Source organism: Amblyomma americanum, chromosome 2 (assembly GCF_052857255.1).
Source record: "Amblyomma americanum isolate KBUSLIRL-KWMA chromosome 2, ASM5285725v1, whole genome shotgun sequence".
NCBI lineage: Eukaryota > Metazoa > Arthropoda > Arachnida > Ixodida > Ixodidae > Amblyomma > Amblyomma americanum.
The window spans coordinates 221,295,663-221,311,236 of record NC_135498.1 but is presented as its reverse complement, the minus strand read 5'-3'; the positions used below and the strand labels follow the sequence as shown (position 1 = coordinate 221,311,236).

Below are 15,574 nucleotides of genomic sequence, written 5' to 3'. Positions count from 1 at the left end.
GGCGGGACATTCCCGGAGTGTTGACTTGTCTGGCTAGCCGCGGTGGATGTCATGGCCCTTACCGGCGCTGTCAGTTGGCCGAACCCGGGTTGTAGGCCTCGCAGGCGGCGGCTCGCCTTGTGGACTGGTGTTGTAGCCACGCGTAGAGAGCTGACGTCAAAGGTGTCCTCGAGGTCAGCGTACATGGGCCGTTACCCCGCACCTCCACCAAATATGTCACTGAGAAACGGTTGGCGTAAACAGGGCTGGTTTTCTTGCTTTAATAAGAAGCGCAAGACGTTGGAACGCGCAAGGCAGCAGGCAGCACGAGAGATGAAGAAGACGAAGCATCTAGCCCCGAGATGGCTCAAGGCTTGCCAACTGCCAGGAAATGCAGTTTAGCCGCGGTATGGCGGCACTAGAGGAGTTAGTACTGTGGCATTATAGATTTTAAATGCTCTTCACCACCATCCCAGTATTGATTTATTATTGTTCGTAACCTATGTTGAGTCATCATTTTATCGTAATTAGTTGGTGATGATGGAACCAGCCTAGGTGATTGATTACGAAAGCAGTAGTTACTCACAGTTTCTTCTGTCGTCTATGCGTTTTTTGCGCTGCATATTTTCCTCTTCTGTGATAAACCAACAGGCCAAACTACCTCCCTTCATCAAATCTTTTGTATGCGCAGAGTTATTTACGCATGTACATATCTTGCGCTTTAATGATCTTATGTGTGCGAAAAATTAGTGATGTGTGTTCCGAGAATTACACATTTTCAAGTGCGCGGAGGGGTCGTTTCTGGAGGAGAGAAATCTTGTGCGTATGCGTTGCAGTGCCCATACTAAAACGCAATAACACAGGTGTGAATGAAAACGTGCACAAAAAATGAAGCGTACGTTTTATTCCAGTGGAATTAAATGGCGGCACCGGTTTATCATTCCCACAGTTCTGCTTAATTTTAATAAAGGGTAGTTGACGTGATCATTCCATGACATATGTTCCGAAAAAATCACTTCGACACACACATTTTTTTACCCATTTTTTTACAGCTACTAGATACGGCCCCAAAACAATGATCTTCGGGACATCAATTGATGAGCCGCGGGCACGAAATATTACGCGTTTTGCTTTCGATTCCTTCAGAATAATCGAAGTAGCCAATCTTCAAGTTTTCAACAAAAAGCTTGGGCTTGTGTTTCAATATTCAAGTACGCTTCAAATACGCTTCAGACATACGGGACTCGAACCAAGCCTACCTCATATAGATAATATCAAATGCCTGCAAAACCGTGCAGCTCAATTGGATTTTTTTCGCATTGCTCACGTTTCACTAGTGTTACGGCGCTACAAGCTCGTGCTGGACTTGATAACCTTTCCCATTGTCAAAAACTTGCTCGCTTAACACTTGTTCTCGAAATTTGCTATCATTCGTCCCTCCATGGTGACAGTCCGCGATCCTCCCACGCCGTGATCATCCTTTCAAAATCGAACGCATCACATGCCATACTTCGCGTTTTGCTAACTCTTTCATTCCTCAAACTATTACTGACTAGAACAGGCGGCTTTCTGAACTGAAATTAATTCGACAGTTTCTAATGAACTTTTACAAAGCGAAAGTGATGCGTACTTGTAGTACCGTTCTGCTCACCCTTATTTGTTTCGATCTTTATATTTCTCGCTGTTTACTTGTGGCCACTATGTTGTCTTTGTGCGTTGTAGTTCCGCCACATTTTGGTACTTGTTACCTGTTCAACGATTGTGCTTTTCTAGATTTGTTAACCGTTCAGTTTTTCATGTTTACATTTTTCCCACCCCCTATGTAATATCCTCGCAGTGAGGGCATTTTGGGGGGTCTTCTCAAATAAATAAATAAATCAACCACCGAAATTTTTTTTTCCAATTTAGAAGCAGTAGGTGTTACTCACCCACCTTCGAAACTAATCCAAATTTCTTAAATGGCAGCAGATAATTCGCAAGTATTTTAGGCGTCTGTTCTGGCGAAAATCAGTTAATATAGCAGTATCTCAAGGCTCATTATTAGAGATGGTATATTGGGCCTGCTTCTTTTCTTAGTCTACATTACTGACCAACCTATCTCCCTTACTTCTTACAACTGCGTATTATATGCCTACGGATAACAATGTTCACTTCCGTCAAACCCATAATCATGATCATCAGCCTGACTACGCCCACTGCAGCTAGAAGGCATCTCCCATGTCTCTCCAATTGTCTCTCCTTTGCCAGCTGCATCCACCCTTTGCCTGCAAACTTCTTAATCTCATCCGCCCGCCTAACCTTCTGCGGCCCCTCCTACGCTTGTCTTCTCTTGGAATCTACTCCGTTACTCATAAGGACCAGCGGTTATCGTGCCAGCGTATCACACGCCCTGCCCAAGACCATTTCTTCCTCTTGATTTCGACAAGAATGTCATTAACCCGCGTTTGTTAACATCTTCATCTCTCTCTAAATTTCTTTCATGCTCCCTCAATCGATCGTTGACACATCTGCCAGACTGGCCGACATAGGCTTTTCCGCATGACAGCGGAATTTCATAGACCACTCCTGCCTGGCACTCTACATGGGGCTTAGTATGCTTTTTCCCGCAGCCAGTTTTTGTTGCCTCCTTACCGGAGATGCGAGGGCATAGTTGGCCGAGCTTTTTCGGAGCTGAAAAAACCAGCGGCACCCCAAACCTGTTCGCTACTTTCTTCAAGTTACGCGAGACTGTGTGCAGGTAGGGGGCTACTTCCGGACGCACAGTGCGCTCAACTTCCCTTGTCTTCGAGGACGTCGCCTTCTTCTTCACCTTTTTCAGGAGGGTTTCCGCAACAGCCGTCACGATCGACTGAGGGTAGCCCGAGTCCAATATTCTTGCCAATTGGCCGTCAAAGCTGGTCTGCATTTCATGTTCGCACGATTTATCTAGTGCAGATTCTAGGCATAAGTTCACAATGCTTCTTTTAATTATTTTAGAGTGTGCAGAATCATATGGCAAAAGACGTTTCTGCACACGTGGAGAGTACCGCCAACACACGTGATCCCCCCGAACTTTAAACGAATATCCAAAAACTGTAGAAAATTATCGTTTGGCACTTCGCAAGTGAAGGTCAGTCCCTTTCCATGGTGTTTAAAAACGTCTAAAATCTTATCAACAATAGCGCAGTAGTGTAAAGGGCTCTGCTTGTCCAATAAGATCAAAAAATCGTCAACATATCGGTACACCTTTGTGACCTCGTCCGGTTTAAAAACAGTTGCTAACAACTGGTCAATACTAGCTAAAAAAATATCACTTAAAATGGGTGATACGCAGGACCCAATGCATATTCCTTTGGTTTGTAAGTAGTGCTGGTTGTTAAAAGCGATAAAAGTTCCTTGAAGGTAAAATTCTAAAAGTGTTAGAAAATTGTCAACAGACATACCAGCTGAATTTTGGAAGGGGATGACGCCACTCTTGTCAATGCACTGTTTCAGTGAAGCGAACAATTCCTGGTGGGGTATCGAATAAAACAAATCTTCAACATCCACAGAGAATGCGAAGCCAATGCTGCGGTTGGTTTTTAGAAAATCAACAACTTCTCTAGAATTCTTTATAAGAAAAGGGTCATTAATGGTGAGCCCTCGCAAAGATCTCTGCAGGAACCGACTAACAAGCACCTGCCATGCACCATTTTCACTAACAATAGTTCGGAACGGTACATCTGGTTTGTGTGTCTTGGCACTAAAAACACTTTCAAAGCATTACCTTTACAATTCATAATCTGCCTGGATAGTTTATCATTTCCCGCGTCTTTGCAAAGGTTGGCCACTCTCTTTTTTGCAGTTGTGGGACGGCTTTTCTTCAGGGTAAAGTTTTTTTTGCACAGCCTGAAGGGCTTTTTCGCGGAAAACACCTTCCGGTAAAACAACAAACCCTCCATTTTTGTCAGCCTGGAGAAGAGAGAGCCCCTTATCTCGAAAGTAAGTAAGTAACCACCTTCCGCAAAGACGTGCCAACATGACTATTATATGAAAAACCAGCTGTTTTCAAAAGAGTGTCCGCACCTTCGAGTAAGCATCTCTCCCGTTGCTCGGTCGGCGCTTTTTTTGCTATACGGCGGTTGAGTGCTGCCAGGTCTTGAACAGGTACAGAAGGTGGAAGCCCGTACTTGGGTCCTTTGTCGAGTAGACCGTGTATGTTCTGGGGCAGTTCTACCCCACCTAACACCGTGAGGTTTCCACTGGCTTGTACGTTCCCCACCAGGAATTGTTCGCTTCACTGAAACAGTGCATTGACAAGAGTGGCGTCATCCCCTTCCAAAATTCAGCTGGTATGTCTGTTGACAATTTTCTAACACTTTTAGAATTTTACCTTCAAGGAACTTTTATCGCTTTTAACAACCAGCACTACTTACAAACCAAAGGAATATGCATTGGGTCCTGCGTAGCACCCATTTTAAGTGATATTTTTTTAGCTAGTATTGACCAGTTGTTAGCAACTGTTTTTAAACCGGACGAGGTCACAAAGGTGTACCGATATGTTGACGATTTTTTGATCTTATTGGACAAGCAGAGCCCTTTACACTACTGCGCTATTGTTGATAAGATTTTAGACGTTTTTAAACACCATGGAAAGGGACTGACCTTCACTTGCGAAGTGCCAAACGATAATTTTCTACAGTTTTTGGATATTCGTTTAAAGTTCGGGGGGATCACGTGTGTTGGCGGTACTCTCCACGTGTGCAGAAACGTCTTTTGCCATATGATTCTGCACACTCTAAAATAATTAAAAGAAGCATTGTGAACTTATGCCTAGAATCTGCACTAGATAAATCGTGCGAACATGAAATGCAGACCAGCTTTGACGGCCAATTGGCAAGAATATTGGACTCGGGCTACCCTCAGTCGATCGTGACGGCTGTTGCGGAAACCCTCCTGAAAAAGGTGAAGAAGAAGGCGACGTCCTCGAAGACAAGGGAAGTTGAGCGCACTGTGCGTCCGGAAGTAGCCCCCTACCTGCACACAGTCTCGCGTAACTTGAAGAAAGTAGCGAACAGGTTTGGGGTGCCGCTGGTTTTTTCAGCTCCGAAAAAGCTCGGCCAACTATGCCCTCGCATCTCCGGTAAGGAGGCAACAAAAACTGGCTGCGGGAAAAAGCATACTAAGCCCCATGTAGAGTGCCAGGCAGGAGTGGTCTATGAAATTCCGCTGTCATGCGGAAAAGCCTATGTCGGCCAGTCTGGCAGATGTGTCAACGATCGATTGAGGGAGCATGAAAGAAATTTAGAGAGAGATGAAGATGTTAATTTAGTTAAACATTGCAGGTCTTGTCAGGATTGTTCGCCGCATTTTGAAGGTGCAAGGATTCTAGGCAAAAGCAAAGATCAAACTGCACGTGAACTACTGGAAGCTTACCATATAAAGAAAAAGGGCGTTTTTTGCGTAAGCGGTATGAAGCAGAATGTGACCTTTTCTCTGCCAGGCGATAAGATGGGTTTCACGGTGTGATAAAGTATTGAATTTGGTTTTTTTGTGTTTTTTTTTTGTTTTTGGGGTTTTTAGGTTTTTGTGATCGAGGTACGTGTACTTGCTGCGCGCGCATCCGCGGCGGAACCTTTATATTTCCCATTCCTGGCGAAATAAAATCAGTTGTGAGTGCAGCTTTTGTCCGTGTCGTATGTGTTTCTCCCCTTTTTTGTGCTCGTAATTTTTTACGCTGCAGTTATGTGGAAGCTCTTGTAAACAGGCGGTGAATAGCATTTGCGAGATCGTGCCTCCTTGCCTGACGCCCTTTCTTAATGGAATTTTATTGCAGACTTCTTGAAGGACTATGGCGGCTGTGCAGTCGCTACATACTGGGACTGCCGTTTTTATGGGCCGAATACTTTAAAAATTCCTGTGCGCAAAATTATGGCCTAATCGAGAGCAAACACGGCTCACAAGGTAGAATATTATTGCCCAAGTGGTTTGAGATCTAAATAAGCACCGGTACTTGCTTGTATTTGGTGGAATTAGCGAGAAACACTTTTCGGCTACGAGTACAGTTTTTGCAGACGCGAGCCAAGCAGCCGGGCTCACAGGCTGCGCCATCTGCCGGATATACATGCAACTCGCAAGCGACGACTTAACAGTGTTTAGTGTGTGCAGTGCTGTTGTTGTCACATTTTCAGTGCGGTATTTAGTAGCAGAAGCAGCGATGTTCCCTGTGACATTAATTCCGATGGGCAGACGAACCCCATCTTCGAAGATAGCACGCTTCTCGCAACCGCCGAGCCGACGTCGTTTGCCTCGCTGGCCGGCCGATGGCGCAGCCTGTGAGATCGGCTGCTTGGCTCGCGTCTGCAAAAACTGTATTCGTAGCCGAAAAGTTTCTCTCGCTAATTCGACCAAATACGGGCAAGTACCGGGGCTTATTTAGACCTCAAACCACTTAGGCAATAATCTTCTACCTTGTGAGCGGTGTTTGCTCTCGATTAGGTGAGTATTTATCGCAAACAGGAATTTTTTTTTAATCTAGCAAGATCGGTCCTCTGATCGAAACGTCGAGTAAAATGAAAATGTTTCCTTAAACGAAGTGTATACTTATATATATATATATATATATATATATATATATATATATATATATATATATATATATATATATATATATATATATATATATATATATATATATATATATATATATATATATTGCTGTAACCCATGAACTGGACGACCAAGCCATTCCCTCTAGTGCGCATGTGCGCACTCTTTCCTTGATCGCTATCATGCTTTCCCTCTCCCCTTGACTTTCCTTTATATTCACGAGTGCGAATAAACCTGGGGCCCTATTCTCCCGGGTTCGAACCCGACCGCGGCGGCTGCGTTTTTATGGAGGAAAAACGCTAAGGCGCCCGTGTGCTGTGCGATGTCAGTGCACGTTAAAGATCCCCAGGTGGTCGAAATTATTCCGGAGCCCTCCACTACGGACCTATTTGTTCCTCTCTTCTTTCACTCCCTCCTTTATCCCTTCCCTTACGGCGCGGTTCAGGTGTCCAAAGATATATGAGACAGATACTGCGCCATTTCATTTCCCCAAAAAACCAATTATTATTATTATTATTATTTCGCCATTTTGTTCAAATTGTGACGTAGGCGTGACGTAACCATCAAGGCGGTGCCAGGTTACGTACCCACAGAATCTGATTACGTGAAGAGAGAAAAAAAATAAAAACTGATCTAGAAATAAATACCGTCGTCTGCTACTATTGGCGCCAAGTACGGAACAGAACGCCGCTTCGGGAGCTTGCGCTGAGCCTCTGCGTTGCAATCTTCGGTGCATACGCGTCGAGGGGCAGTGCGAAGGAGTGAAATATGTTGCGGCCTCTTGAGTATCATGTCGGATGTCCGGCAGCAGCTAAGGGCAGACCGACTTAGGCTACTCAGTGCGAAAGACTCGCACGTCGGTTGTCAAAGGATTCATCGAGTTCGATGCGGTGGTGCGAGCGAGGGCGCAGCCTAGACGACTTTTCAGTCGAGGTGAACTGATGGCGTACCCGCGAGTCACGAGCGGCGCTACACGCGTGCGTACTGTTGCCCAGAGAAGCTGGCGAACATCAGGAACGGGGCCAGGGTATTCGTAATGGCGTACGTGCCGAATGGGAGTGGAAAGTGAAAGCTTTGGCCGGCATGATGCCTTTGTGGCATTGCTCCTTATAACGATCGACGACAGCTTCGCACATTTGCTTACCAGCCACAGTTGAATGCAGGAACTGAGACTAAGGCAGTTTTCTGGGGGAAAAGTCATCTCGTCCGGGCCAGGAAAGGAAGCAACGAGAGCTATATTTTTAGAGTGGTGCCGCCACTGCTGAAAAGGCGCCCAAAACGGCGCCTAAATACGCGCAGGCCAGCAGTCCCTGTCTGAGGACAACGCTCGCATACTTAGCGTTGTAAACTCTGCGGAAACCCACTGTTTCCTAGGCGCCGCGTCAGCTACCGTCAGGTCAGCAAAGGTGCTAAAGCTTTTAATCGCTACGTATCGGCTTTAACAGAGAGCGGGGTGCAGCGGAGTTGTATCTGTGTGCGCTTGGAAGGCCTCCAAGATGGGTTTAGTGCTGAAATGCATGCTTGGCAAGGCAAGCCGATGTGCACATTTTAGGCAAGGTGTTGCACCAGACTCTGCTGTTAGTCATGTTTGCATGCACCCGCGCACGAAACGAAACTGCAAAGCGCGGAATATCGGAGTAAATCGCGTCAAGGAGAACACACCGAGAGCGCATCCCTTATTATCAACTTAATGTGCAAAGCCGGGGAAAAAAGATTCTTTTCTGGCATTAATAACAAACAACATAAAACAAAGCAAAAACTCCCCCCCCCCCCACACACACACACAACATAATTTGAATAGAGCGTACCCTCACAAAATTCAGTGATGTACTCATATTTTGCTTCACAAGCCTGCACGCATGCACTTTTGTGATGTAAGTGGCACATATATTACTTCATAAAAATTACAAATGTCAGCAATTTTGCTTGTTTTTCCCTTCCTAGAAAGGCATAAATTTTTTCTACTTGTTCAAGTGAATGCGTAACACTCACGACCACCACACAGAAGCAGCTACACTATATGTGCGATGCAAGTAAGCGCAACATTCTGTGAGGTGGGGCAAAATTATTTTCTTGAGCACTTACAGGACGCCTCACCTCCCTTGCTGTCCACACAAGCAACACGAGCCAGGCAGCGTCTTGAAGTTTCTTCGTTGTAGAATAACAGTTATGCACCTACCATAAAATCAAGCAGCTCCTTTAGATGCCTGATCAAGTACAGTACAGCAAGCTTCCAAGTAAGAGAGAAAGATATATGCCAGAAAAGGTGGAGAGGTCGGATAAGGAAAAGTTCCTTCACCTGTTATTCCACAAAGGGGCAGGGGAGGAACATAGAGGTAGAGAGTAAATATCGGTGACGACACCATATTACGGTAAGACACATGCAATGTGCAAGATACTTGCTTTATTTTATGCGGTTTATGATCCCAAAGCGACTCAAGCTATGAGAGATGCTGTAGTAGAGAGCTCTCGATAATTTCGACCCCCTCGGTTTCTTTGCCGTGAACTGTCATCGCACAGTACACGGGCCTCTACCGTTGCGGCCGGGATTGAACCTGCGTCTTTCGGGTCAGCAGCCAACCACCATAACCACTGAGCCACCGCGGCAGCTTTATTTGTATGATGCAAGAAACTTAATTTAATGTTCATGTATGCACACTCATTGCCTAGTACATGTCACACAAAGCCCGAACATGTGTTTTGGGGCCAAGCATTCCGGTTGGCCTTGCACGCAGTATTTAAAGAGACAACTAAGTGGTACCATGAGCCGAAGAGCTGAAGGAGAACAAAAACATGACAGTAAACTTAGGAGCACTACAGACAAGGAGGAAATTAATTTATTTCCATACTCTGAAGGCCCGGAAGTATACAAAGAAGAGTGGGGGAACACATAAAATTGGTAACTGCTTTTTTGAATTTAATACAGCCAAATATTGCAGCATTAGAGGCAGGAACATGGCAGGAAAAACAAAAGCGTAAGATTAGACAGAAAATAAGCAAGACATTCAATGTTGATGTCGCCCTCAGGACAACATATGGGAGGCACCAATACAGACAGCGGTAGTGTTCTGGTTAGGGTACTATTAAGATAAAAGTCTCCAGGATGCACAAAAAGCAATCTAGCCAGCGACGGTAGCCACTGGCTTTCGGTAGGTTTTTTAATGTGTGCACCACATAGGATGTATTCATGATAATTAATAAACCACAGGAGATTGTTCAACACGAAATAAATTATCCTCACAGCACCATACCATACACAGCTAAAAGGAGAAGTCAGCAGTACGAATTGCAACGATACGGTGCATGTAGACCCCTACGTGAAGACTTCACGCCACAGGGTTCACTTTTTAGCTGTGTAGTGGAGTATTCAAGGCACCCATCATGCTATAAACTTCTGCAAGGTGAGGAAAACCCTTGTTTTAGCCTTTCAAGGCCCTTTAAGCTTCAAGAATACTGAGTTTTGCACTTCGGGGATCAAAAGCAGACCATGTGGCCTGAAGACTTGACTACAACCCTGCAATTCATTACAATTGAAGACAGCTGGCGCACCATTAAAAACCAAAACAGAAATGCCAAATACAAAGCAGAACAAGCATTCCAATTTTTGATCTAGGCATTGTTTACAAACATACATACTGGAGCAGTTGCTATGCTGTTGTATTCTGCCAGAAAAATATGTGCTGCAACCATAAAAAGCACCCTATTTAGAGGACGATGGATGCTAAATGGGATTGAAATTAATAAATCAGTGACAACTAAAGCAAACCACGAGAAAAATTATTTCGCAATGTACGCAGTTGTGTACAAAGTGCCCTAAAGGGTTGAATGCAATTTTCTCATGCATTTAGTCATTTGCATCTTTTTTTTGCCGAACATCAGCACAGCCACGCATGCATAGATAATTTTACACAGAGGTGGGATTAGACATTGGTGGCACTGGCACAGTTAATCGCAAGGGAAGGCCTGAGTACTGGGTAAAGTAGACAATAAACTGGTGATCAGGATAGATGTAAGTGAAACTGGTGCATTTTATTGACTAAACAAATCAACTGTAATACAAAGGCAGAGAAAACTGCAATATGTTAGTGGAAATTGAGTGCACTGGAAGATATATTGCACAAAATTTGAGCCCCCTGAAATATTAGCTTGTTTTAACAAAAATAATTGCTTTGCTTCCAATTTTCTTTTGAAGCTCAAGCAAAATTTCGGAGCAAGTCAGCTGTAGAACAAACTTCCTTTCTGCAAAGTATCACAACAAACACATTTGTTTTTGATACAAAAGAAAATTTCATGACTGCTGCAGGACATGTGATGGCAATGACAGTAATGAGCCGATTGCTGCTGCCACACAGCAAAAGTGGTAAAATCCCGCACACATCAGGGTCACAGAGGCAGATTTCTCTGGTAACAAGACAAGTTGCAATGTGTGAAAGAAGTGTGATGCGGTATATGTGCACATTGATAATGCCCATTTCATGAAGTGCCAAATCCAATAGATTCCTGTGTTGAATCAAAAAATAGCAATGCATCCATTGATGCCCCAGTTTTACCAAAGAAACAGGTTGAACAGATTGTCTGGAATTTTTGTCAAATTTGCCTGACAGCATTAGCAGCAGCCAAGAAGCAAAGTACCAGCAACAAGGTTGGTAAAAGCGGGGCGTTACACAGCGAAACTAATCGAACTAGCAGACAGCTGCCTTGTCTTTCATTCATACAAGCTTGGCAGATGGCAAACATGACAGAGTTGCCTCACTTTTTGCTCAGAGGAAAACTAGTGGATTGCTGTATCACTACACATAGCATTTAAAAGTAACAGTAGAAAACAGGCACAGAGGCAAAGAAATGTCAGGAGACAAAGCTTGCTTTGCTCTGTGAGCACACACAGATGACACATTAGGGACCTCCTATCGGACGAACAGTTGCCTACAAAATCAGACTGCGCCCTGAGCAAGATGTGATAAATGACTGCATACACATCCCTATGTTTCGTGCATGTCAAGAAATTTCAGTGAAGCAGTAATCACGTCATGGAGCACAAACCTTTAACAGGAATCAAAGAGAAGTACTGGTTCAAAGCTCTGCTGGCAGGAGAAAAACATTTTGGTGACTTCCTCTGTTTCACTGCACTAAAGCACCAACATGCACATTCTGCATAAAGAGAGCACACAGCATTGCAGTACATTAAGAATTAGCAACTGTTCAGTAGCGTTAAAGCATGCGTATAAGCACACATCCGGCCAACTTGCAGCTGGTAGGATTAAAGTTTCTTCTACGCTTCGTGTCACGTGAAGAACTGCAGTATTAGAGAAAAGCTTAGTCTACACATCAAACACACCTGTCATTACACACTCTAGTGACAAACTGAAAGGAAAATTTGGTCCTGTTTAAAGAGCAGCACAAAAATCACAGACTTGAACAGCTTTATTGCTGTGTGCAATGAAACTTGAAGCACAAAAAATGTTTACATAGACTGATCATAGCATGACTAGAGGTGAAAACTATGCCAGTGAGTCCTGCAGCTAAGTGCGGATGCATGCAATGTGTCGCACAGTGCAAGTTGTGATTGCCTTTGAAAAGAATCCTGTTCCATATGTACAGCACTTGACACCTGTGAATACATCCAATGCAACCCTTCCAAAGAATGATTCTTTGCTTGAGAAGCACTCTAGCTGAGAGGTGAACGATGTTGAACCTTGCAGCAGCATTCCTCAGCACATGACTTCCGAGGATAGCAGTGATGCATCGAAGAGGCACATTATACACATGTCACCTGGAAGGCAATCAACACTGTCTTTAGTGCGTGAGCTTGAGTGCAATGCAAGTTTCATACACACAAGAGAAAAGACTTTCAGATACGAGACATCACAGGGCTGTAATTATCAAACTAAAGTTTCATGTATGACTGTAACTACTACTCAAATAAACTGCTTTTGTAACAGTTATATTTTATTGGTCATCTCTATCAAAATGATGGAGGAAGTAAAACAAAACTGTGAAAACAGCTCGACTACAGCCAGACTGATGGGTATAAATAATTATTACATATTTATTTTTATTGTGTTGCAGTGAAGGCAACTGCTACAAGGCACATTGTAGGGGAAGTCCAAGGTTAACTTTACCTCAGAATATTGAACTGCACTAAAATCTCACTACACGAATGCTTTTGCAACTGCATTTATCAAAATGCAGATGCCAAGCCATTGCATTTGTGTGCAATGAAAGAAAACCATAGACATGCAGACGCCCTACGAGTCACCCACATCCGCATATTGTAGTAATCTGAAAGCTCGTTGTGCGTTTTACTTTACAGACAAGACTATTTTGAAATGCTGTTTTTATTTGCGCAAGGCTTCCTCGCTTAATAGGCTACAAATAAATGTGCCACGAGATTCACAGCTGTTTGCATGTGACCAAAAAAGGGTAGGAACATAAGGGACTTGTTATTACACACCCGAAGAAAGCCACCAGCCATCAATATGAACTTTGCATGCAGCCATCTGAAGAAAGTCAAAAGCAATTTTTCGTTGCTGTTTCCCTTACCTCATCGTTACTCGAGACGATGTACCTGGCACATGTACGCTGCCTTGCTGACACCGCTGTCTTCAGAAACTTCCCTTATACACACAGACACTGATGCACACAAATTGAGCACACAGATGATGCACTGATGAGGGCAATTTCCTGATGAGCACAGTCCCGCCGACAAGCCGAGCACATTCTGGAAGCATGTTGCTCAGCCGGCAGACAACCCTTTGTGCCACCCTCTCATCACTCACGCAGTTGAATATCAGGTCAGCGACAGCGTGTGAATAGAGGCAAACACTGAACTAATTGGTGTCCAGACGTTCACAGCTACCGATCGCGCCTTGAAACACAGGATCAGAGTAACGGCCGGAGCATCTACAATACCATGTTTAAGGCAGACCAGTGTGCTCACGCGCTGCCTCTTGCCGCAAATCTTCTTGCACAGCCACCACACCATATATCGCTGGCCAGGCAGTCACACTCCCGAACCGGGCAGTCCTTCGAAAACACTGAGGCGCACTCACGAATGCTTCGCTTCTCGCAGCCTGTGACAACAAACGGCAGCTACGGACGCCGCCATATCCGTGCTGTAGCAACCGCGACCGCGCGGACCGATAATTTCTTATCATGAGAGAAGCGTTTGAAACGGGAGCGCAGCTAGAGTCCTCACGCGGGTGTAAAATTACGCTCTGATAATTAAGGCTCTAAAAGGCTGCTTAATTAAGAGGTACCATTATAACGCCGTTTCAATGCTTCTACATTCAAAACAACCATGTTTCGGAACAGTTTATTACTTCAAATAAGCACCTACCAAACTACGGTAAGCTAACAGGCGTATAAATCAGTGTGGTCATAATTCGACTATGTCCACCATAATTCGACCATCTTGCGGCCGTCTCAAATTATGGCGGCCAAATGGGGCATTTTTCATCAATGGCAGCATTTCCTTTGCGTCACTAAACGTCATTTTGACCTCACTGAATTATGCTGCGTATCACGTGAATCACGTGACATTCCTCCAGCCAATCACATTCTAGGAAGCAACCCTCACAGTACGAACTTTTTTTTCTCAAAATTGCTAAAACGAGCCAAGTGTTTTCTTCCATGCCAGCTGTAGCTTCGTTTTTCCTCCACAGACATTTAAATTTACCAACCCGGCACAAAATATAACTGTGCTAAAAATCAGTCTTCAAGTACACGTCATTTTGACGTCACGGCAGAAAGCTATTTCGAAGCCTGATAGTTTCGCGCCACAAATTTAAAACTCGTGACTTGCACGTGATCGCCCAATAAGCCAATCAGAGAGACAATATGGCGGTGAACGGCGGCCATGCGTGTCGAGAATAGGGCCCCTGGTGTGTTCGGCATGGCACGACCGTCTCGTTCACTACTAGAGCGGCGGTGGGGAACATCGTAACATATATATATATATATATATATATATATATATATATATATATATATATATATATATATATATATATATATATATATATATATATATATATATATATATATATATATATATATATATATATATATATATCTGTGTGTGTGTGTGTGTGTGTGTGTGTGAAGGGAGCCAACAGTCACCGAAATCAAGGTGCATAAAGGTGCATCTTTAAGCGATAGATTAATCTAAGTATTATTAACCCACTGATTAGCACTACACATTAAAAAGAAATTAAACATTCCCCTATGCACCTTAGTTTCGCTGACTGTTGGTTCCCTTCATAAGTTTGTCAAAATGAGTCCCTCATTTCCTTTACCTTGTCTGCTATATATATATATAACACTCTCAAGGTTCGCTTACACGCAGTAAACATATATACCCACGAAAGCAGCAGATTGGACAGCCGTCGCTGTAGCTCAGTTGGTAAGAGCACCGGACGCGATATTCGGAGGTCGTGGGTTCGGATCCCACCGGCGGCATGGTTGTTTTTTCTGCTGCTTTATAAGTAATTTTCTTTAAACCGATTGCTTGGCACTACAAATAAAAAAAAGATTAAAAACATTCCCCTATGCCCCTTGGTTTCCGTGACTGTTGGCTTCCTTAATATGTTTGTCAAACGAGCCCCTCATTTTCCTTTACCTTGTCTGCTAATAGCTTAACGGGGGTCTCGGTTCTGGCAGTCTTGTTGCCATAGGTAGTATAAGAGGGCTCTCGCACAGTTTCCGCCCTCGCCGTTAGATGACGTTCTACGTCACACTCGCGGTATAACAGGTCGTGCTACGTCCACCGCTATGGTCGAGGGTGGCGCTGGTGAACACTCTCAAGGTTCGCTTACACGCAGTAAACATATATACCCACGAAAGCAGCAGATTGGACAGCCGTCGCTGTAGCTCAGTTGGTAAGAGCACCGGACGCGATATTCGGAGGTCGTGGGTTCGGATCCCACCGGCGGCATGGTTGTTTTTTCTGCTGCTTTATAAGTAATTTTCTTTAAACCGATTGCTTGGCACTACAAATAAAAAAAAGATTAAAAACATTCCCCTATGCCCC

At 44.1% G+C, this 15,574-nt stretch overlaps 2 long non-coding RNA genes across 4 annotated transcripts in view; both read right to left on the bottom strand.

Annotated features, from left to right (window-relative positions):
• LOC144119474 (uncharacterized) overlaps positions 1-15,574 on the bottom strand; it is a 140,228-nt gene that overhangs the window by 87,574 nt on the left and 37,080 nt on the right. The gene's annotated exons all lie outside the window — the stretch shown is intronic.
• LOC144122181 (uncharacterized) lies at positions 9,368-13,878 on the bottom strand. Its single transcript, XR_013312832.1, has 2 exons — positions 13,087-13,878; positions 9,368-12,316 (listed from the first exon to the last, which is right to left on the bottom strand). It is a non-coding gene; the product is annotated as an uncharacterized LOC144122181 (long non-coding RNA).